This window comes from Cydia strobilella, chromosome 10 (assembly GCF_947568885.1).
Source record: "Cydia strobilella chromosome 10, ilCydStro3.1, whole genome shotgun sequence".
In the NCBI taxonomy this organism is placed as follows: Eukaryota; Metazoa; Arthropoda; class Insecta; order Lepidoptera; family Tortricidae; genus Cydia; species Cydia strobilella.
The window spans coordinates 1,720,223-1,743,156 of NC_086050.1; the positions used below are offsets into that span (position 1 = coordinate 1,720,223).

General features: G+C 37.2%; 2 protein-coding genes across 3 annotated transcripts in view; both read left to right on the top strand.

The window, feature by feature from the left end:
* The window catches only part of LOC134744903 (syntaxin-binding protein 5), a 431,872-nt gene that overhangs the window by 224,398 nt on the left and 184,540 nt on the right, over window positions 1-22,934 (top strand). The window lies entirely within an intron of this gene.
* The window catches only part of LOC134744846 (cathepsin L-like), a 480,196-nt gene that overhangs the window by 210,024 nt on the left and 247,238 nt on the right, over window positions 1-22,934 (top strand). The window contains exon 1 of one of the 2 annotated variants that reach the window (XM_063678772.1): window positions 10,384-10,399. The exons of the other annotated variant lie outside the window; for it this stretch is intronic. The gene's annotated coding sequence lies outside the window, so the exon portion shown is untranslated. Of the gene's footprint in view, window positions 1-10,383; window positions 10,400-22,934 lie in introns of those variants that run through there. 2 annotated transcript variants of the gene reach the window in all.

A 22,934-nucleotide genomic window follows, 5' to 3' on the forward strand; every position in this document is an offset into this window, starting at 1 on the left:
ACATATGAAATTGCGCGTCCTCACGGCCTGGTTCGAACGATGCTTATAAGATGTCACAGCGATACGATACCGATCTGTCAGTGTCAAAAGTAAAGTTTTTGGTTGAAGAAATGTTACATCTTATAATCATTGTTCGAATTGGGCCGTCACTCTACTTGATGTCCCGAAGTGAGTCCTAGGACATACATCCTAATTAGTTTATACTCCAAGCGGATATACTAATGTGTCTTGCATTTGAAAGGTAGATTTTTATAAAATTAGCGTTTATTATATTATTATACTTAACCTGGATGATGTTCATACTATACTCTCTAAGGTAATCCGGGATCGCTCTTTACGAGGCCAGCCATAATAAAATCCTGATTGGTCATTCAATTTTAATGGGGGTTTTATATTTTCGACCTTTGTCATAAATTAGTCGTGGATCGTATTAACTATAATATTTGTAATAAAATAACGTGCTAATGTAGAACGATATAGCTTACGACCAAGTAATTCTTACAGCGTTTTCGCCTTCACTTTCCTGTTCGCTTTTTGTTGACGTTCCTGTAGGTTTTTGTCTGGGGATTTTTCAATTATTTGAATATAAAGGAGAAATAACCGAAAATGACATCAAAATAAGAAGTAAGTTTAAAAAATGTGATAGGAAAGTGAAAGTGGTTGAAGCTTGGTACTATCTGACTGCATTTGGGCCCCAACAATCCAATAAAATAATTAATTTTTATTCTGCGTTGTTTTGTTATTTTGTTTTTGTCTAAAATTTATAAACAATTATGAAATTTATATTTAATATTTAATTGATGAATTTTACGGATGATTTTTATTATATATATTTTTCAAATGACTACAATTTTTACAATTTTTAATTATGTAATTTTTAAGAGTTTTGTGTATTTATATAATATTCTAGTGTAAATATATGTACATACATCCTTGCTTTGCCCTAACAGGGTCCATGTGAAACTGTTTATATTGTAACATCTTTAAAACCATGGCCGCAAAAAAGTGGGTCTCTATTGTTTGACATAATTATTGAAAGTCATAATGTAATGATTGTCATATTATCATTAGTCATAATTTGGTTTTTCTCAGAAACGCCAAACTTTTCAGGATTGCCATAAAACAAACCTAACCTAACCTAACCTATCTATAGGATAACCCGAGGAAAATCTTGAAAAGTTTACGGTTTCAGAATTATGATTAATGATAATAAGACAATCATTACATTATGACTTTCAATAATTATGTCAAACAAAGGGACCCTCAAAAAAGTATTATGTTTTTACATTGTACTGTATAGCAACCCTTACAGGGTGCTACATTGTTCGGAGTGATTGTAAACACCCTTAATCAAGTGAAAGCTCTGTAACGTAGTGGAGGAGTAATTAATTAGTGCGATGAGGAGTTATGGGTCTGTGCGAAACAGGGGCATCATTCCGGAGGCGATGAAATTGTTTACGGAGGCAGGCATTATTGTTAACTTGCGTCTCGGTTTCTAGTAAACAGTAATTTATTGCTTTCATATGTGGTATTCTCTATAAAAAGGGACCTTATTGTCGATGGCGCTTACGCCATTATAAACGATGCTCCGATATAAATACAATGCTGCGCGACGCTGTGCGGCGTTAGCGCCATCGACAATAAGGTCCCTTTTCATAAAAAATGCCCCATATAGACATAGGAGGGTGGTAAATCAAAGAGCAATGATCAGCCATGAGCCCTGTATTCTTAATTATCGTAATAACTAACTGAACTAATAATGGTAATAACTATTGACAAATAACAAAAAAAGCAATGATAATACAAACACATTAAATGTACATTTTTTACTACAAGATTGATACTTCATATGGTATGTTTAACTTTTACTTATCATTAAAAAAAAATACTCCTGTATAATAGCGGCATCGACTTTATTCTTTATTTATATAATTTAAATTGTGACTTAAAGCCTGAAATAGGACTTAGAAATACATATATCGATGACGATGACAGAACATCGTGGCCCATTTATTTGTATATTCATTTAATTTATTTGTATGCGTGTACTTACAGTTGTTTTGTTAGATGTGATGACAGATCTTAAATTTCATCTACATTCCATTTTGTTTTCACGTATTATCTGACAAAATGAAATTTCATAACCATTTCCGAAATTAAACGATTTGACATGCACCGACACATATGCGAATGATAATAAACACATTTCGCGTTACGCGGCACTGAGCTCGATAATAGGTCTTCAGAGCTATTTACAACGTTTACCGAGCGTATCGGATGGCGACCATCATAATTATGATAATACTATTAAACAATGATATTTAACTCCTCATATTATACTCAATCGAGACGAAATATAAGTTTGGTCGTCAATTTCCATTGCTTTCACGTTTGCGGACAGTAAAGGGACCCACTGACTATCAGTCCGCCGGACGATATCGGCCTGTCAGTTTTTTGGAACTGTCAAATTTTTGCTCTTACTGACAGGCCGATATCGGCCGGCGGGCAGATAGTCAGTGGGCCCCTTAAGACTTTTGCAGGAACCAGTTGTAGCCATAGACATATATATTACTTCGTTAAGACCGGCCTTACGAGCACTACGAATGGGGCCGATACATTGGAGTCAAAATCGCATTTAGTTACACTAGCGCGCTCATCAGTCGTGTGGCGGATGGCGCAGTGGAAAGGCGTCGGTGTTCGGTCGGAATTGGCATACGCTTATACTTTGTTTACACCAATGGTGACGCCTTTCCACACTTATATTCCTTCAATTATATTTGCTTTCCTCTGAAATTCTCTGCAACCCCTTTACGGCTGTATTATTTTAGCAACTGAGCCTTATTTATTGTATAATTTGTGAAACAAAATAAGCTCAGATGAAGCATGACGAGTATATGAAAGAAAACTTATTTTTCATTTTGTAGTCAATAAAACTTTTATTTTTTTACGTTGTTTTGTTTTATCATTTGTCTTTTGAGAAGAAAATTATATTAAGTTTCCGAAAACAATTTATGTAGAAACAATAATTGTATTTCTGAATTACAAAATTACGTTGCTTTTTTACCTCGCAAATTATTATTAAAAAACCGGCCAAGTGCGAGTCGGACTCGCCCACCGAGAGTTCCGTACTTTTTAGTATTTGTTGTTATAGAGGCAACATAAATACATCATCTGTGAAATTTCAACTGTCTATCTATCACGTTTCATGAGATACAGCCTGGTGACAGACAGACAGACGGACAGCGGAGTCTTAGTAATAGGGTCCCGTTTTTACCCTTTGTATTGGGTACGGAACCCCAATAAATCAGTAATTTTCACCGTCTGCAAAACCTAGTATCACAGTAACGTCACAAATTGAAATATAATTATTTCTCCGGGCAAAATATACCTTACCGCTTTTCCTTATTGACATTCTTACCGTAGGCTTTTGTTTATTTTTGTCATTTCTAGTGATTCGAGAGAGGCATTTTATCTTTACTAAATTACTTCGACAAAGCTGAAAGGAAAGCGTAAGCAATAGAAATGAAACAATTCCATCATCCCTCATCAGTCTTTATGACATTCACATAAGACGTAATTTCGTATAATGTCGTTTCTTCTTCACATTTCTAGCTGAATGATAAATAATAAAATATACATAGGTAATAACAAAGAGGATATAATAGAATAGAGCGGTACTGTCATAGTTAATTTTGTAACCACAGTAAATTCACTGCCATCTATCGACACACTTTAAAACTAAAAATGAAGCTTTATAAAAATACGATAAAATGCATTTAAATATGGATAAATGATTTTTTTTATTTGCATTAATTATTTTTATATGATTTGATCTATGTCCTTTCACTGATATGCGTTAAAATTGTTAAATAACACACGAAACCTTCAACGCCTCTCTATGAGAGTAGGCCAAAGGTAGTGGCGTCATCTGATCGAGAATAAAATTTTCGTGATTTTCGAGGCACGTTTTTTCCTTAGACTGTATCCATATAGTTATATCTATCTTTGGTAATAAGTACGTCAATGTATTTACACTTAAAGACTTTTTGGCATCATAGTGGCCTTATATATAGCGCTCAAGGGTCACTAGAATAGTCCTATATTTGCCTTTGACGACCGCTTTTTCCTCTTAATCAGGCCGGCGGATCATCCTCCGCCGCGCGGGGACGTCACGCTCGCACTACATTTGCGCCGTTCACAATAACCTAATAGGTTTACGAGTTGACGGGTGGATTGAATACACATTCTTTTTTAAATATAGGTCTTAACTATTTAGACCGATCAAGATATTGCATGCAATATTCGATTTTGCTACACACTACAGTGTACAATGAATTTAGGCGATCGACGAATTACCGCAATGTAACGAAAATCGCAATCAAGTTTGATACGTCTAGGCCTTAAAGGGGCCCACTGACTATCAGTCCGCCGGACGATATCGGCCTGTCAGTTGTTCGGAGCTGTCAAATTTTTGTTCTAACTGACAGGCCGATATCGTCCGGCGGACTGATAGTCAGTGGGCCCCTTAAGTCCTTCGGTAAGATAACCTGAGCTTAAACTTACCATGATTTTTGGAATTATTATCTTTTTTTTATCGGCATTGTTTTTGAAGTCTCCCGCTGTGAATGCAGTATTGTTTCTTTATAAAAATAAAAGAATGTTGACCACGAACGCTGTAAAGGGTTCGAAACGTCGGGATGTATTATAAATTCAATATACGCGATATAATCCGTTTTCATAGTTTTAGAAACTTCAATTATTTATATCCTGTAACATAGGTTACTTTAGAACAGTTTATTTTTTGTAATTCCAAAATCAAATTACGGGATTCAGCGAAAACTTATCATAGAATAATTAATTGGTAACAAATCACTCGATATCGTTCCGGACGACTGCGTGTAATGCGATCATTTACCACAGGGATGCGGTAATGATTCACATGAGGCGGGAGGTGATTGAAATTATGTGACGTTATTAAAACTGAAATGATATGATAATGAGAATAAATGAAAAGGATAGTCATGGTCATTTATTTATAATATTTTAAATATTACATGTCAGTTTAATTAGGCATTAGATATACCTATATAACAAAAGTAATTTAGAGTTTAGCTAAATTTACGGCTTAACTCACCTGTTACTTGCGCTACACGCCAGGTAACTCATCGCGCGTCCAACACCCTGGAAGGTTAAAGGGGCCCACTGACTATCAGTCCGCCTGACGATTACGGCCTGTCAGTTAGAACAAAAATTTGACAGTTCCGAACAACTGACAGGCCGATATCGTCCGGAGGACTGATAGTCAGTGGGCCCCTTCACATGCTTTAACACTTCTCTTTTCTGTATACTGTCAATTAACTTCATAGAATGAGTGACTTTCGGTGCCGCATTACTCGTCACGATTTCAATCATCATCGTCACTCATTTTATTTAAGCAATTGACTGTTGCCCGCTTCGAGGCGTCATGGCGCAGCAGTAATGCCGCAGCAGTAATGCCGCAGCAGTAATGCCGCAACAGTTGTGCAGCTATTGTTACCATCCGAATGTCACCTTCAGAGCTTCCTATGTCGGATGTAGGATCAGGCCGCCCGGGCGCCGGCTTTAGCGGTCACGCACACTTCAACAAACATTTTGCATACACATACGCTCACAATCAAATACTATCGGTCCGACAGCTGACGGGGGGCTCCGACATGACTGAAATTATCAAAGCGCCTTTCCGATATCGGATGTCGGAAGGCGCCTATAGGAAAACAGCTGCAGGCCATGTGGCATTAAGTCCACCTTTTTGCGTTATCTATCGTTTTTTAGTAATAATGATTTAATAAATGCATAAATAAATACTGAGAAACACATATATCTTACATTTTAGTTCCTTCCGAGATCCGATATTGTACCGGGCAATGTGAAAACGCTCTTAGACAAATTTAATCAAAATTTCAGCAGCAAAATTTTACTGTAATTTCATCATTTAACTAAAGTTAGCGGTTAAAGTATAATTGCCAAGAATTCAACGATCCAACAAAATCGATTAACCCTTTAAAGGATCTTTTTAAATAATCCACAACCGAAACATTTTAAGCCCAAAAGGTCCGCTAATGAAAACCGTCGGATCAAAAGTTATACAAGTTTACGAGGGCTGATTGAAAAGTTCGTGGCCAGGCCAATAAAAAAAAAGTTTTTTTAAACATTCGTCTCATGCCATTTTCAACTGTCATTATTTAGCTGTTACCCTGCAAATTTTCAGTTGGCGTTTACGTGAGGATTGAAGGTAAAAAGCCCTGGACTATTGACAAAGGAAGTTCTCTTTCACTAGGATTATGCACGCGTTCAGACGACACAATTCAGTTGTAAGCTGAATTTTAGGTTTAAAGTTATAAATTAATCTAGCAATTTAACTTAAAAGCATTGAAAATAGCTTGTAAACGATCTTACCTTATATACGGTCTCACCACATTGATCTTATCGTTTTTTTTACAGCATTTCAGCTTTCCGTCTGTCTTTCTTTTTCTGCCTCTGCATTTATTTACTCAGTTTTTAGGTAGCCAAAAATACCAGTAATCATAATCACCAAATACTCGCCAGCTATCGTCACTTTACCCAATCTAACCCAACCCAACCTAATTAAAACACGACTGTACCATTGCCAGCCGTTTTTCCAATAACCAGTTATTGCGCTGATTCGTTCACAAATGGACGCCAATTTGGGCGGTTTTACTAACAACACTATAATAGACCTTACGGCACAGGAATTAGGCTCACGAATGGTCATTTAATTTCGTCAGCGTTTGGTAATACACTGGTAATGGCCAATCGCGTGCGAGCGTTAATAGCCAATGAGGTTTGTCGAGACAAATCATTTTGTTGTGTTGACGATATTACGAGTACAACGTGCTCGTGCAGGTTCATTAAGGTTTACAATATCATTTATTCGAAATAATATTGTAGCCGCCGTGCAGGTCTCGACGACAAATAAAAATACTTCGATTTGAAGTAAACGTGTAATCTATAGGTGCTGGTTACGTGGTACAGTTGACGTAAACGGTTAAAGGTGTAGGTGGTGGTAATAGTATGGAGGCTGATGCGAAAGTGATTAAGCTAATTTTGAATGGTAAAAAGGTAGTCTAAATTTAGGTGCCTCTAATTGGCCGCGATACAGGTTATGTGGAGCGCTCCTATTGGTGCATTTAAATAAGCCTCCGCATAGTAAGCGAGCCCGACGGCTGCGTTTAGCTACTGCATTATACAAATAAAAGGTTGCGTTCGCAACAATATAATGTTAGGTTACCACCGGGTTGATGATGAAAACGAATACTTGTACCAATATTTTAACTTTATTCGTTCGTTACCAACATAATAACAACCAATTTACAATAAATATTCCAAGACGTCTGAGACACTGTAACTCGTCTGTACACGAACTGCCCCTTGTCACAGTGTACCCGCCTTTTAATAACAATTCAAGATGGCGGGAACCAGTGACAAGTAAGGGTCAACTGATACTCTTTTTTAAGCTAATCGTAAAAGTAAAAATGATCAAAATATAAGCTATTAATAAATAATGATCCTTACAAACAGTGTTGCTAACAATAATATATAATAATATTTAAGAGGCCGGTGTCGATTTTAGTCGCAAAAATGTAAAATTGATAGATTTAGTCCGTGAAATTTTACACCTTTTGTTACCTAATTGAAATAACAAGTACTGGTTTCTATTAGCACGTCTTCTTATCTTACCTTTTATCAGATCAGTTTTTTGAAAACAGACTCACTAAATTAGTAATGTTTGCTTTTCTGATGGACGTTTAGGTAAATGCGCGTAGAGCACTGATTTTGTCGTTCTTATTTGTAAAATTTGTAAAGTTTGGACTGCTAAACATGGTAATTTTGTATTTCACATATCCTGTACTTGACGTTTATCAGACTACATTTTTATTATTATGACTTTGAAGTAGTTTAAATGAAAGTTAGACGAAATCAATTTTCTCCAGAAATTACTTCCAAACAAGTGACAATTTCTCTGAAAATCGACTTAATTTCAACGTAATTTTAATACTTAAACAATCTACAACATTTGCTGAAACTATACTTATACATCAATTTGTATAATTTACCACCATGATTTTTTGATGAATTTTTAAAAACTACCCCTTCTCTTCATGCATTACCGGTGACGCACGCTCGCGAGCTCATTATTAAAAGGCAAGATGAGAAGACATGCTAATAGAAATCAATACTTGTTATTTAGATATTACGTAACAAAACGTGTATAATTTCAACGACTAAATCTATCAATTTTACATTTTTGCTCCAAAATCGACTACGGCCTCTTAAGCCTATACTATATGTCCCACTGCTGGGCACAGGCCTCCTCTCATGCGCTAGAGGGCTTGGGCTATCCCCACGCTAGTGCAATGCGGGTTGGGGACTTCACATACACCTCTGAATTTCTTCGCGGATGTATGCAGGTTTCCTCACGTTGTTTTCCTTCACCGAAAAGCTAGTGGTAAATATGTAATTATATTCCGTACATAAGTTCTGAAAAACTCATTGGTACGAGCCAGGGTTTGAACCCGCGACCTCCGGATTGAAAGTCGGACGTCAGATCCACTCGGCTATTCATTATTCGAAATCATTTGATATTTACTAGTCGCTTTTCGGTGAAGGAAAACATCGTGAGGAAACCGGACTAATCCCAATAAGGCCTATAGTTTCCCCTCTGGGTTGGAAGGTTAGGTGGCAGTCGCTTTCGTAAAAACTAGTGCCTACGTCAATTGCTGGGATTAGTTGCCAAGCGGACCCCAGGCTCCCATGAGCCGTGGTAAAATGCACGCGAGGAAGATGATAATGAGAAAGGTTAAATGTGTAACTAGTAGTAAAACTGGTTGAATTTGGCCATCGGTTCTTTATGACTTATGGCTATTTATATTTTTTATTCAATACTTTTAATGTCACTTGATATCATCATTCTTGGCAATGTTGTATTTTCTGACCTGTGGATGACCCATAGAAATCTTGAATCTCGTATTTCTCCATTTAATAATGTATTTACCAAACTATATACACGGTGGCTAAAAAAATAAGTGCACACCCGTTGCCAGGGAGGCTTTGGGATTATACTGAGCAACTTTTACTTTGGGACCAACCCCGAAATCGCTAAAAAAATTTGGCTGTTTCATACATTTTGGCTTTTCCATTTTCTATGGGAGGGTAATTTTTTTTCGCATTTCGTGATTGGTCCCATAGTAAAAGTTGCTCAGTATAGTCCCAAAATCTCTCTGGCAACGGGAATGCACCTATTTTTTAGCCACCCTGTAGGCCTGTATACGCAAACTCCATAACGCTGTCAATATTTGCAAACATAGATATAACTCCGTAATAGATGGATACAGTCTAAGGAAAAAACGAGCCTCGAAAATCAAGAAAATTTGATTCTCGTTTAGAGGGCGCTACAAGTTTTGGCCTATAGTCGTATAGATGGCGTTGACGGTTTCGTTTGTTATTTAACAATCTTAACGCATATCAGTGAAAGAACATGGGTCAAAATCATAAAAATAATGAATGCAAATAAAAAAAATCATTTATCTATATTTAAATACGTACATAAAAATAAAAAATACCAGTAATGCATGTTTATTTAATTAAGCTTTTTTAATTGAATTAAGTAAACTTTATATTATAAGAAAATTGTTTATCCAAAATCCGATCGCTCTCTAAAAATTGTGTCACATATATTGTAACTGGAGCACAGGCCCCGGTCTTTTTGGGCTGTTACTGCACACTATGTCTTTAAATGCTGGCCTAAATTAAAATGTATAATTAGAAATAGTGAAAAGTTTGTTGTATATATTTAAAGAATAAAAAAAATAAAAAAATAAAAAAAACATTCTATCGTATTTTTATAAATCTTCATTTTTAGTTTTAAAGTGTGTCGACAGATGGCAGTGAATTTACTGAGGTTACAAAATTTACTATGACAGTACCGCTCTAGTATAAGTTACTCTATGATATTTGCTTATGATACACTGTAGAGCCTACCCTCGCGCCTTAACTAACAATGAATATTTGAATCTGATATTTCACGCTACAAATCCCGGAAATCACACACCTGGCTCTAGTGAATTCTTACCGGTAATCTCGGTACCGTTAGGGGTACGGCTAACCGGTAATAGAGCCGTGATTTCCCGAGGGCGGACGTGAGAGTTTTCGCACTTGGTTATTTTTTAAATTCGCGTTTCTTGAGTGTTCCCTTATTTATTAGCTTGAGGTTGTTTTGAGAGATTGAATGTTTATATTTGTTAGGAGTGAGTTTTGTAAATGTTGTTTTAAATGCTTTAGTCACTTAGTGAGTGAAGCGTTTGAATAAAGTATTGACATAGGTACGGTGGAATATATAATGGTGAAACTCACAATCATCTTAACGTTATATCATAGAGTAACTTATACTAGAGCGGTACTGTCATAGTAAATTTTGTAACCCCAGTAAATTCACTGCCATCTGTCGACACACTTTAAAACTAAAAATGAAGATTTATAAAAATACGATAGAATGTATTTAAATATAGATAAATGTTTTTTTTTATTTGCATTAATTATTTTTATGATTTTGACCCATGTTCTTTCACTGATATGCGTAAAAATTGTTAAATAACAAACGAAACCGTCAACGCCATCTATACGACTGTAGGCCAAAACTAGTAGCGCCCTCTGAACGAGAATCAAATTTTCTTGATTTTCGAGGCACGTTTTTTCCTTAGACTGTATCCATCTATTACGGAGTTATATCTATCTTTGGTTATATTATGATTGTATTTTTATTATATAGTTATATCAAGTGCTGCTTGGAAATCCTAATTCATTTTAAAGATTTACCATACCATGCAAGACCAGATTTTTTTGTGTCCATACTTTAATAAGATTTTCGAATACATGCTGAACTTTTTATTCACTTGGCTAAGGTGAGAAAGCATCATATAGCACAACTCATGATTTCGCCTTTACTGTTACCTACCTAACGGCTCATGCAACCCTAAAGAAACACACATGCGCAATAATACCTATACAAAGTTTATCAAAAAGTATGACCTTTAAATAAACGTATACACTAATATTTATGTACTGAATTTTAAATGGCAATTAACAATTTTCATGAGGATATCCACACTAATATTATAAATGCGAAAGTCTCTTTGTCTGTCTGTCTGTGTTACCTACTCACGCTTAAACCGCTGAACCGATTTAGTTGAAATTTGTCATAGAGATAGTTTGAGTGCCGGAGAAGGACATAGGATAGTTTTTATCCCCAAATCATACCTTAAGAGGGTGAATAGAGGGGTGGAATTGAGATACTTTAGCTGCTATTACTAAGTCCACGCAGACGAAGTCGCGTGCAAAAGCTAGTTAGAAAAAACTTCAGTACTATTTTATTGGTCTACTAGAAAAAAGGAAAATACCTTCCTAAAATGAAACCTCAACCCCAGAAATTTTTCATCAGTAATTTAAACCTGAAATTCCCATATTCCGACGTAGCATCAAAACAGTCATAACCGTTTACTATTTTCGCTACGCCGCGTAGCAGATAAAGTGCTACGAATATTTAGTGCTACAAATTCGTAGCGGTAAAGCCGAGTTTGTTCGGTCAGCCTCAAATGTTAAAGAATATTTATTTTTAGTTCCTATAGTGTTTTAGCAGCTTTCACTTTCCTGTCAAGTTTATTTTTATATTTTGAATTAGTCTGTTTTTGATTTAAGTGGTCTTTTACTATGGTGTTGCTTGGTTTATATTGAGTTTAAGGAATACAATGGCGTCATCATTAATTATAATAACAACAAACTATTATTAATTTGTTGTTATTATAATTATGATGACAATACTCAAATAAAATGGTGAAGTTACTTAAAATCTACCTACAAAACTAAAGTTCATTTATTTATTTTCATGTCACTTGAGAGAAATGTTTATTTATACCTTTAACTAAAATAAACAATAAAAACCTATAAGGACCTTGAAAAAAAGTGGACAGGAAAGTGAGAGCCGTGCGTATTACATCACAGCGTCGTGATAATAACCTGACATAAATGTCTGAAATGACTGTTCGACTCGTCAAAGTGACAAATTGTGACGTTGACACTCCATAATTATCAACTACTTTAGTGTGTGAAAAAAAAGCGGAGACACGTCACATTCTGAATAGATACGTTGATATTTTTAAAAATCCTCTAGTTTCACTGCGTGTTTTGCAAATGCAAAATAAAACCTACAAAGATAAGATGAGATAAGATAAGATTTCTTTATTGTCAAAGATAAAAAAAACAACTTAATTTAATTAACTATTTTACTTTATTTGAAAGCAAGCGGCTTGCTTTCAAAAGCAAGCGTCAACAAAATACATCTAAACGTGTAAAACAAGCAATACAAAAACAAAAGACGCATTGAAATGCCCGCACCTTACCGCCAATCATCGTGACTGTTGCTTTCCTATTGACGCGCAACAAATTGTCACCTGACAACTTGTGTCGCTAAATAGGCTCCGATTTTTTACCTCTTCGTTGCGCGGTTTTGGACTCTGTTGCAAAGAAGATAAATATTGTTTTTGACTGACAAAACTTACCTTTTTCCCATACAAGTTGCAGCCGGGTTGCAGTTTGTCTTTGGGAGTTGAGCGTTATTGGAATTAGTCTGTTTTTCTTTTGTTAGTTATTTATCTGCTTGTGTGACTGATGTCAAAATGAAAACAATTTGCTTTATCAAATCATTTGTGCCGCGTCCGTGTCTAGTATCTATAAGTGATCGCAAAGTGGAGATCATATTGTTAATGATAGTAATAGTAGTAACAATTTATGGATTTTCTTTAATTTTAATTGAATTAAAACATTGTTATTCTCATAATAGCACTTGATGGTTTAAAAAGTATCAATTTAAATACTGGATAACGGTAGAAAAAAATTAAGATTGCTAATGTAATTTATTTATACACGTATTTAATATTTATTATAATTAATATAACATTTATATTATATTAATTACCTACCTATAATAAAATTGGTTCGGATAAAATTATGAGGTTTGTGCATTTCCTATAGTTGGCCTAAATAGTTCCAACACTATATATAAATAGTTGCATTTTCCCCCGTGGCTATGAGAGGGGATATTGGGCATGCATGTACCTGCGTCAGCACCGACCTTTGTCACGGCTAATGGCCGGGCTCGCTGACACAGTAACTGCGAATACAGTTGTTTAGGAGCAAGGAAAATGGGTAGCTTGGCAAGATGATTTTTTAGACCTATTAATAGTTATGTACCGTCCAAAAAATATTTTAACGTAAATATTTTTTTGGCGGTTTAGATGGAATAACCGTAGAGAGATAAAACAAAGTTCAATTTATATTACTTATTTATTCTGACTCCGTATTTACACTACAAGGTTGCAATCTAAAAATGTAATATAATTATGCAAGACCGGTCGGTACCGCGGTATCGATATTAGTTTTGGGCGAACTCTATCCTGTGAGGTGAGCTTAGAGGTCCTCGGCAAGCTCGGTTCTCCATACAGACGTACTTCCGCTCTCATTTTAAAACGACTAGCTAGATTGCTCTGAAACTTTATACTTACAATAGGATAAGGTATATCTATGTCCATAATTAGTTTAAGTAGCTTCAGATACCATGGTAAAAAAATACAGCTAATTTAAGTTTTTCATACAATAATTGTTTTTGCTCTATTTTGTTTGTTTTATAAACAGGAACTATATAAACTAATTTCAAACCTAGATTTACCTCATGTCATTGTATGTGCAAAGTTTCATTACAATCCAACACGTTGTTTTAAAATGAGAGCGGAACTACGTTTGTATGGGAAGGTGCAATTCGGCCGAGCTATACGTTCCTTTGTCCCGAATACCAAAAATGCTGACACTAATCACCGCCATGTCCCTAAAGCGGAAAAATAACGAAACGAAAAAAAATAACAATTGCCCAGTATTTTTTTGTGAAACTGTTAAAACCATGAAAGTAAAAGCGGCTGGAACAGTGAAAGGAAAAATAATTACACGGGCAATTTTAATAATTCTACACGCTCGCCTTTTTGTCTCCTTACGTTCTACATGTATGGAATCGCAGTAACTAGAAAAGGACAAATGTAAAATATTGAATAACTGTTTCTATAATTAAAAAAGTTTTCATCAGCGTCCAACCGTTTACAACTAAAACAAGCCGTCCCCGACACAACTTTCCAATTGATTCGTTGCAAAATACATTTCAATTTGAACTCCAGTGTAGCCGAGATATATACATCTAAAAAATGTCATACGAAATCAGTATTTTTTAGGTACCTGTATTGTTTTAGATATGACGGATGTTTTATAGCTACGGTAAAATGTTAAACTAAACACATAAAGCGAAATGCTAACTTAACTTAATGTAACTTGCTAGCTGTTGTAGTTTTACAGAGAAATTATAAAGGTATTGTTTAGGTTTATTTGGGCTGTTTGGTCTGTATGTGTGCAAAGCCTGACCAAGAATATATGATCACGCGCCATGTTGCGGAATTTCACTGGAACTATTTTTTTCAATCTATACTGAACTGTCACCGTATACATGAGAATAGCAGCGCCCTCTTGACAATGATCATATATTTCTGGTCAGGCTTTACTTGTGTGCGTTCTTTGTAGGCCGAATGATAATCCCAGAATAAAATGAGTTAAAACAAAATGTGTAATAAATTTGTCCGGTCTGTACTAAAATAACAGTTCTATTTTATTAGTCCATTTGTATAATCGATCTCTCAATGCTAAATTAATATAAAAGCAGAATAGTTAAGTAGTCAATTGGTGAAATGAACTATTGTTTTAATATCTGGGATATAATAACACAGCTTTGGGCGGTTTCAGACTAGCGTTGTATACGCGTTTTTTACGCGTTTTATAAGCTCGTTTTTGCAAGCGCGTGAAGGCCCACCTTTTGCCAAATATAGCGAAAAGAACGGCGCGCGTGTAAGTGCATATGCCGAAACGACCTTGTTTAAAAACCTTAATGTGAAGCCGCTCTTAATGAAAATACTTCGTTGAGACGTAACGAAAAGTCGTAATGAGCGTAGAATGGGTTAAATAATTTAGAAAATCGGATAAAGTCTTTAATCAAATAAAATATCACATGCCTTCAGAAAAATTAAAAGATTTAAACATGTTCTTTTTACATTCAATATTTACACGCTTAAGCTATCAAAGGGAGGGAATACCTTTCTTGGTCATCTCAAAGCCTTTGCAGAAACCCTCATTACAGCTTTGTGTGCATATACGAGAGCTTTTTGTTTGTATGAACGACATAATTATATGGGTATAGCGCTTTTAGTGAAAGGACTTCATTACGTTAGACTAGACTTTGGTAATTACGAATACATAAGATATTTCTAGCGTTAATTTGCGCGCCGCAAATTCTTTGTTCGTAGTTAATTATTTTTCAGCACACTAACTCGAAAAAGATCTTATTTCATGTTGAAGGACAAAATGCCTATATTATTATTTTGGATTGTGAGAAAACGCCATAACTCCCCAGGGAGTTATAGTTTTTTTTTATCCTCACAGACACAGACTACAACAGAAACAAAATATATATAAGAACAGTCATGTTGCTGGCTACTTCCAGCGCTGATCTTCCGATGAATCAATGAAAAAAAAACACGGCAAAAAAAAAAAAAAAGAAAGTGAGAAAAATCACGGCATTATGGGAATTTTATCAACTTAAGTGTTTTTGAACTTTTTGACGCCAATGCCAGTGACGGATATATCCGCACCGTAGGTCCAACGCCGAAGACGGATTAATGATGACCACAGAACAACATAGACCTACGTGCATATGAATAAAGTAAAAAAAGTTTTTTTTTTAAGTCCAACTTAAGACAATTCGATGATGTGGCGTCTGCGTGACAGCTTTTGTGTTTGACGCGGCGTCGAAAAGGTTAATAAATAAGTACCTATGTAGGACTAACTATACTTAATTGTGTTTTGTTATTGTTACAGGTAAATCTTAGATTTCATCATCTACGGACCTCATTTTAGCTACCAAGGTAAAAGTTAGATGATCTACTAAGTTCTAATTATATTTAATTCGTGATTATATGAAAATACAATTTGTGCATATTGTTTTAGATTTTTTTTACAACACACCAAAGTTGTTTTCCCTTTTTGGAATTTAACAAATTACCCTGTTTACGAATAAAAGTGAGTCTTTATTCTTCAATTTGGGCATATTACAATGCACTTGTAAATGTCAAAAACTACCACCGGTTCTAACCCTACACCGCAGCTCCGAGAAGATACCGGTGCAAGAAACTACCACCGGTTCTAACCCTACACCGCAGCCGGAGAAGATACCGGTGCAAGAAACTACCACCGGTTCTAACCCAACACCGCAGCCCCGAGAAGATACCGGTGCAAGAAACTACCACCGGTTCTAACCCAACACCGCAGCCCCGAGAAGATACCGGTGTAAGAAACTCTGTGAGACGATTTTTTTTTCAAAGAAAAACATTAAATCTATGAAAAAAATACTGTTGTAATAGAATAATCTTTATGCACCTTGAACAATTATTTTTCTATAAAACTTGACTAACCTACGAGTATCTATTTACTTAGTCAGCTTCAGGTATATTCTCCACTGTTGCTCATTCAATCTTCGTTACGAGGCTAACCTAACCTGACAGTGCTGCCACCTATTGTAGTTGTAGGTACCTAAAACGCCCTACGTTTGAGACACGTGTGTCCAAATATAAACCGTATATTGCTCTGGCGCCCGAGCACGTGTGAGTAAAGAAAATAGGAAGAGCCTCACGTCGAATTTCGCAAACCTTTTAAGAGGCTGCGTAAAGCCAGGAAATTAGAAGGAAACAAATATATGGCGCGCCGCGCTAAAAGTAGACATGTTTTCGTTATTTTTTTTATCGAGTTAACCTTTTAAGGTTTTGGTCGGAGTCCCTTACGTTTCCGTGAGAAATTTACAATCTATACTACTTTAGAGTCTCAGGAGGTTAAGGGACTTGCAACTTTACGTAGTACCCGCTTAGTCGCAAATCTCTTATGTTCTTTCAATGAAGCTATTATAGCTTCATACATACACAAACGCTCTATGAGAATAAAACGTTTAACAAACGCATCTGCTTATCTTATGACGACTACTATGAATCTCTCTCGCTCTTGCCAGTCTAATCGAACGATAGAGAGGCAAAAAAAGTCATTTCGATTTTCGTGTTTCGCGATAGGACGTCTGGTTTCTGCTCACGTAACAGTTTGTTTGCTTGTACAAGCATGCGACGAGCAAATAAATATTAACGCCATGATCATTATGATATTGTTACTCTGTTTCGTTTCTTTTCTCACGTGTGGAGGTGAGCGCTGACACGAATGAATTTAACATCAACACGGCTTTTATGTAAATAACTTAAGCCTTGAAGGTCTAGGTTACTTGAAATTGGACCCTTCACGTTTATGATAAGGTTGTAATTCCATTATAGATGTTTGGTGGGTGGTTGAGTTATTAGGGGATGTCGAATTTAAAGCATGTAACTTAATATTCGTCTAATATCTCATTAGAACGGGTCGAAGTGGGTTGAACGTTTAATAATTTAGTGTTGCTTACGTATGTTATAGGATTCATTTTATGATTGAGTGTGGATTTAATGGATTTTATTACTAAACGAGATATTTTTTTGGATAAGTTTGCTCATGGCAATGTTACGAGTATAGAGCGTTTCTTTACTGTTCTGGTAAAATCATAGTTTATTACCAATATTAGACCTAAATAATAAACAATAATTCACCTTACAAACGATCACGTACCGTTTAGTAAGGAGTGTTTTGTGCGTTGTGTACGATTGTCAGACTTTGACTGTCGTTTCTCAATTTTGTATTGTATTAATTAATGCAATGGGTCTCGTATACATATTTGATAGATTGTAGATTCGACTTAGGACACCTGACAAACTAAGCATTCTATATACATTACATTAATTAGGTACTAACATGTTTCCCTATCACTACAATTAGAAAAAAGCTGAGCAGTAATTGTTGTAGCCAGTAACAAATCTCGGGCAAACGGCTGGATAAATAAGAGGTAACTTCGTTAGCGTTACCAACGGCTGTGACCGATTAGCGGAGCGAGCTTAATGAACAATCCGGGTAAAAGCCCGGGACGGAGTGTGTATCTAGTAATCTAGAGCAGGGGTCTGTAAGCTTATGAGAAGAACCTAACTTAACATGAAATATGATCTAGATATGACTGTAATAATGTAAGAGCAATGGTTGTCAAAATATAAATAACAAATGTTTTTTTTATGATGTATAGGCAGGCGTTTGACCACGATCCCAACTGATAGTAAGTGATGATGCGGTCTACGATGGAGCACGCTTACCTATGAAGATACCTATTAACTCTTGCCTTGAAGAGCCCCAGATTGTACTCATGCGGGAACACAGACTCGGGCAGGGCGTTGTGATATAATGTATAAAATTAGGACTATTAGATATGGGTTTATCAAAAAAGCATGCATAATCAGTACCAAATAAGAATAGTAAACAATTGTGATTATTTTAAATTAAAATATGTATGTCATTGCAATGCCCTGCCAGGGCCCATATGACTGAATGTGCCTAGTTATTAAAATCTGTACTACACTATGGTTGCAATAAATAAATGACTAAAGAAGAGCCAACTACAGTAGAAATCACCATTCACCAGTTAAGGTAGCTTAAAGAGCCGCAAAGGTTGTTTTCAGTGGTGTAAGAATTCGCATCTCAAGGGTTAATTTTTATGGGTGACGTAGAGCCGCCATTTGGGGCATTTTCTATGAAAAGGGACCTTATTGTCGATGGCGTTTACGCCGCACAGCGTCGCGCGGCATTGTATTTATATCGGAGCATCGTTTATATTGGCGTAAGCGCCGTCGACAATAAGGTCCCTTTTTATAGGAAATACCACTTTTTATCTTCTTCTCGAAAAAACAGGAATAAAAATCGAAACAATATTATTGTAGGCACGGGCTCAAATCATAACGATATCAAAGCCATTGAGCAACTAAGATATATTCAAGCCTGGTCCTTCAGACCAGAGACGACCACCGAAAATATTATAAACTTTCTGAAAGAGACAGTAAGCTCCGACGACTACGTTGTAGAAAAGAGACAGATAAAAACAAATAGGCATGCATCCTTCTTAATAGTTATACCAGAGAACATATACGAAAAATTCAATTCGCCTACTGTGTGGCCTCCGCGCGTAAGATTCACAGAGTGGTTTCAAGGCCGCCCCCGCGTCGCGCGGGGCTTTCGACGACGTCACTCCGGCGCAGCGCTACCGACCGCCTCCGATTCACTGCCGCGGCAGAGCTAATCCACCCGCACCAAGCGAAACTAATGAGTCCGAAGCGCCGCGCAAGTTAATAATATGTAACCAAAACATACGCGCGCTTGACAACAAAACACAGCGCCTCGAAATACTACTGCAGAATGAATTGCAATGTGACGTACTCGTTATGACCGAACATTGGTTGAGTAGCGCTAAATTAAAATGCATATATCTCGAAGATTATTATCTAGCTTCAAATTTTTGCCGCTCGAGTTATGAACACGGTGGATCGTGTATTTATGTACGTAATAACATACGGGCCATCGAAAATCTAGAACTGACAGCATTATCTGAAGAACGATATTGCGAAATATCGGCTATTGACCTTATAGATTTTAATATAACAATAGTTTGTGTTTATAGATCGAACTGTCAAATTAGTAGTAATGACTTTCTAGGGTACCTAGAACGTCTGCTCGATAAATTAAGTATTTTTGATAGGGAGTGCATTATTTTAGGGGACACGAACATAGACGACACAGTGAGTAACGTAAAGCCAGACTTAAAAAAAATATACGACGTACTTCGAGCCCACGACTTCAGAAATGTGGTGGATTTCCCTACTAGAGTCACGGGTACTACGTCCACAAACCTCGATCACATTTACTGGAACGGAGACCGCTCAGTGCTGAGCGCCGCTCCTGTCACCACTCACCTCAGCGATCACCTAGCCGTGCGTGCTGAGTTGCTGCGCCCGCGCGCCCCGCCCGCGCCCCGCACCCGCCGCGCTAGGATTTACTCCACACGAAACTACAACGAATTTCGAGCCGCACTGCAAAGCGTGGACTGGCATGATGTTATACACAGAAATAGGAATTCCGTCACAAATCTAACGTCATCTGTTATAAATATACTAAAAAATAAATTTAATATTTGCTTCCCAATTAAAACCGTGTTTAATAAAAAAAGAGAATCGTGGGTGACGAACGAAACTTACAACCTAAAAAACCTACTGTTTGAAATAATAGACTTAGGAAGACGTTTTTCCAATAACGAGAAACTAAATTTAATTATTTCCAGTATGAACACCAAATACATTAGTCTACTTAACTCAAAAAAAGCCGAGTTCTACACAAAAAAAATAAAAAACAATCCGAACACCGTGAAATCCATGTGGGGAGTATTAAACAGGGAAAGGGGCAAAACGTGCAACAATCAACTCGATTTTACAGAGGTAATTACCGACTTAGATGGAAACAAATTTAAAACAAAAAAGGCGGCAGCCGATGCTATAAACAAACGGTTTGCCGGAGCGGCGGCGGCCTGTAGCGCGACACCTGCTGACGTGCCGCGCGCACTCGCTGCGCTGCAGGCCGCGCGCCCGCCCGCCGACTGCTGCATCAGGCTGAAACCTTTCACCCCTGACGAAGTATTTTACATTATCACGGCCCGATTAGCTAAAAAACCAACTAGGGATATTTTTGACATCTCTGTGAACTTAGTCTACTCCGTCGCCGCGGAACTAGCACCCGTGCTCGCCATAGTTTATAACAGGTGTCTACGCGAAGGTATCTTTCCGAACCCACTTAAAGAAAGCCGAATCTCTCCGTTATTCAAAGGGAAAGGAAAGAGAGAGGATATCGACGCTTACAGACCTATAGCAATAATTCCAGTCATAGCTAAGATATTTGAGTGCGGCTTAAGTTCCAGATTAACGGAGTTTCTATCTTCCAAAAATGCGCTTTCGGAGAGGCAATATGCCTACCGAAAAGGCCGCTCAACAACCTCCTTGGCTCGGACCGTGATTCGGCAGGTTACTGAAGCCCGCGAGTGCAGGAACCAAGTCGCAGTCTTATGCTGCGACTTATCAAAGGCATTCGACGTTGCTGATCACGAAGTTCTGACCAGCAAACTTCGTCACTATGGCTTTGAAGGTACCGCCCTGACTTTGTTATCAGACCTTCTACGGAACAGAACACAAGTTGTGGTCTCTGATGGCGGTATAGTTCGATCTGACGCCGCGACCACAAGTATGGGCGTCGCACAGGGCTCGTCGGTGTCGAATATTCTATTCTCTATACTTTTGAACGACCTGCCAGAGGCTATCACCGGTGGAGAGACCTTCATGTATGCTGACGACGTGGCTGTTGTTGTGTCCGCCCCTACATACGACGAGCTCGAACTCAAACTTAACTTGATCGCCGCATCACTCTCGAATTGGTTTGGCATTAACGGACTTATCTTAAACACGAGCAAAACGCATTACATCGGCTTTGATCTGTCTGGACGGCAGGTTAGGCAGCTGTCAGTAATAGCAAATGGCACTGTAATCAGACAAGTCATGAACTCCAAATTTCTTGGTTTCGAGTTAGACAGCTGCCTCACCTGGAGTGGCCATATAGATCAGATGTGCAAGAAACTCGCAACGGCATGCTTTGCGTTGAGGCGGCTGGCTCGAGTACTTCCATTAGAAATGGTCCGAGCATGCTATTTTGCGTCAGCCCACGCACTCCTGCAGTACGGAGTCGAACTGTGGGCCGGTGCTGCCGATTGGGAGAGGGTCTTCCGGCTCCAGAAGCGCGCCGTTCGGGCGATAGGCCGTGTCCCTCAATGTCACTCCGCGAGGCCATTGTTCAAGTCGTTGGGAATACTTACGCTGCCCTCGCTTCTAATAATGCAAATGGCAATAAATACACGTGATGAAGTAGACTCCAATCCAATCATCGAAGCCCCGCGTAGGTACGCAACGCGCAGCGCGCGCGCCGGAATGCTGCCACTCGCATCGCACAAACTTGCGAAAACTAAAAAGCTATCACATGTTATGGGTCGAAAAGTGTATAATTGCCTTCCGCGTGAAATTGTTACTGCAAAAAGTGCGTCAATGTTTAAAACTAAACTCAGACAATGGCTCCTCGAGCAGACGTTCTATGACCACAAAGAGCTTTTTATAAGTAAACCCATGTCATAGAATAAGACTAATATTGTATAATACCTACATATTGTAGTACCTATTGACTTGTAATTTTATATTATTAATAAATGATGATTATGATTATGATTATGATTAACAATTAGAAAAAAGCTAGTCCAGAGCAGTAATTATTGTAGCCAGTAACAAATCTCAAGCGAACGACTGAACAAATAAGAGCTAACCTCGTTAGCGGCTGTGACGGATTAGCGGGACGAGCTTAATGAGCAATCCGGTAAAAGCCCGGGACAGAAAGGGAACATAATGTGTATCAAGTAATCTAGTGTAATAATAGTCATTATAGGTATCTAGTTTTACTCAATTAATTTATGTAGGTACGAGTATAATCCCTTACTTACCAATACATAAGACATAATGACAGATTTAGATAAACGATTAATAGCTAAAACATGTACTTAATGCCATAAGGATTTATCTAAAGTTAGGTCTAAACTAGCAAAAAATCGTGATTATTGTTCAAGGTACACAAGGGAGATATTTCATAAAATTATATCATACCTTATTATAATTTGTACAAACATCACTTAATTAAAATCGCTTTATTCAAAGTGTATATTTTACATATTATATTAGCTAACATAAAACAACCATTATAAACCACTAAAAATA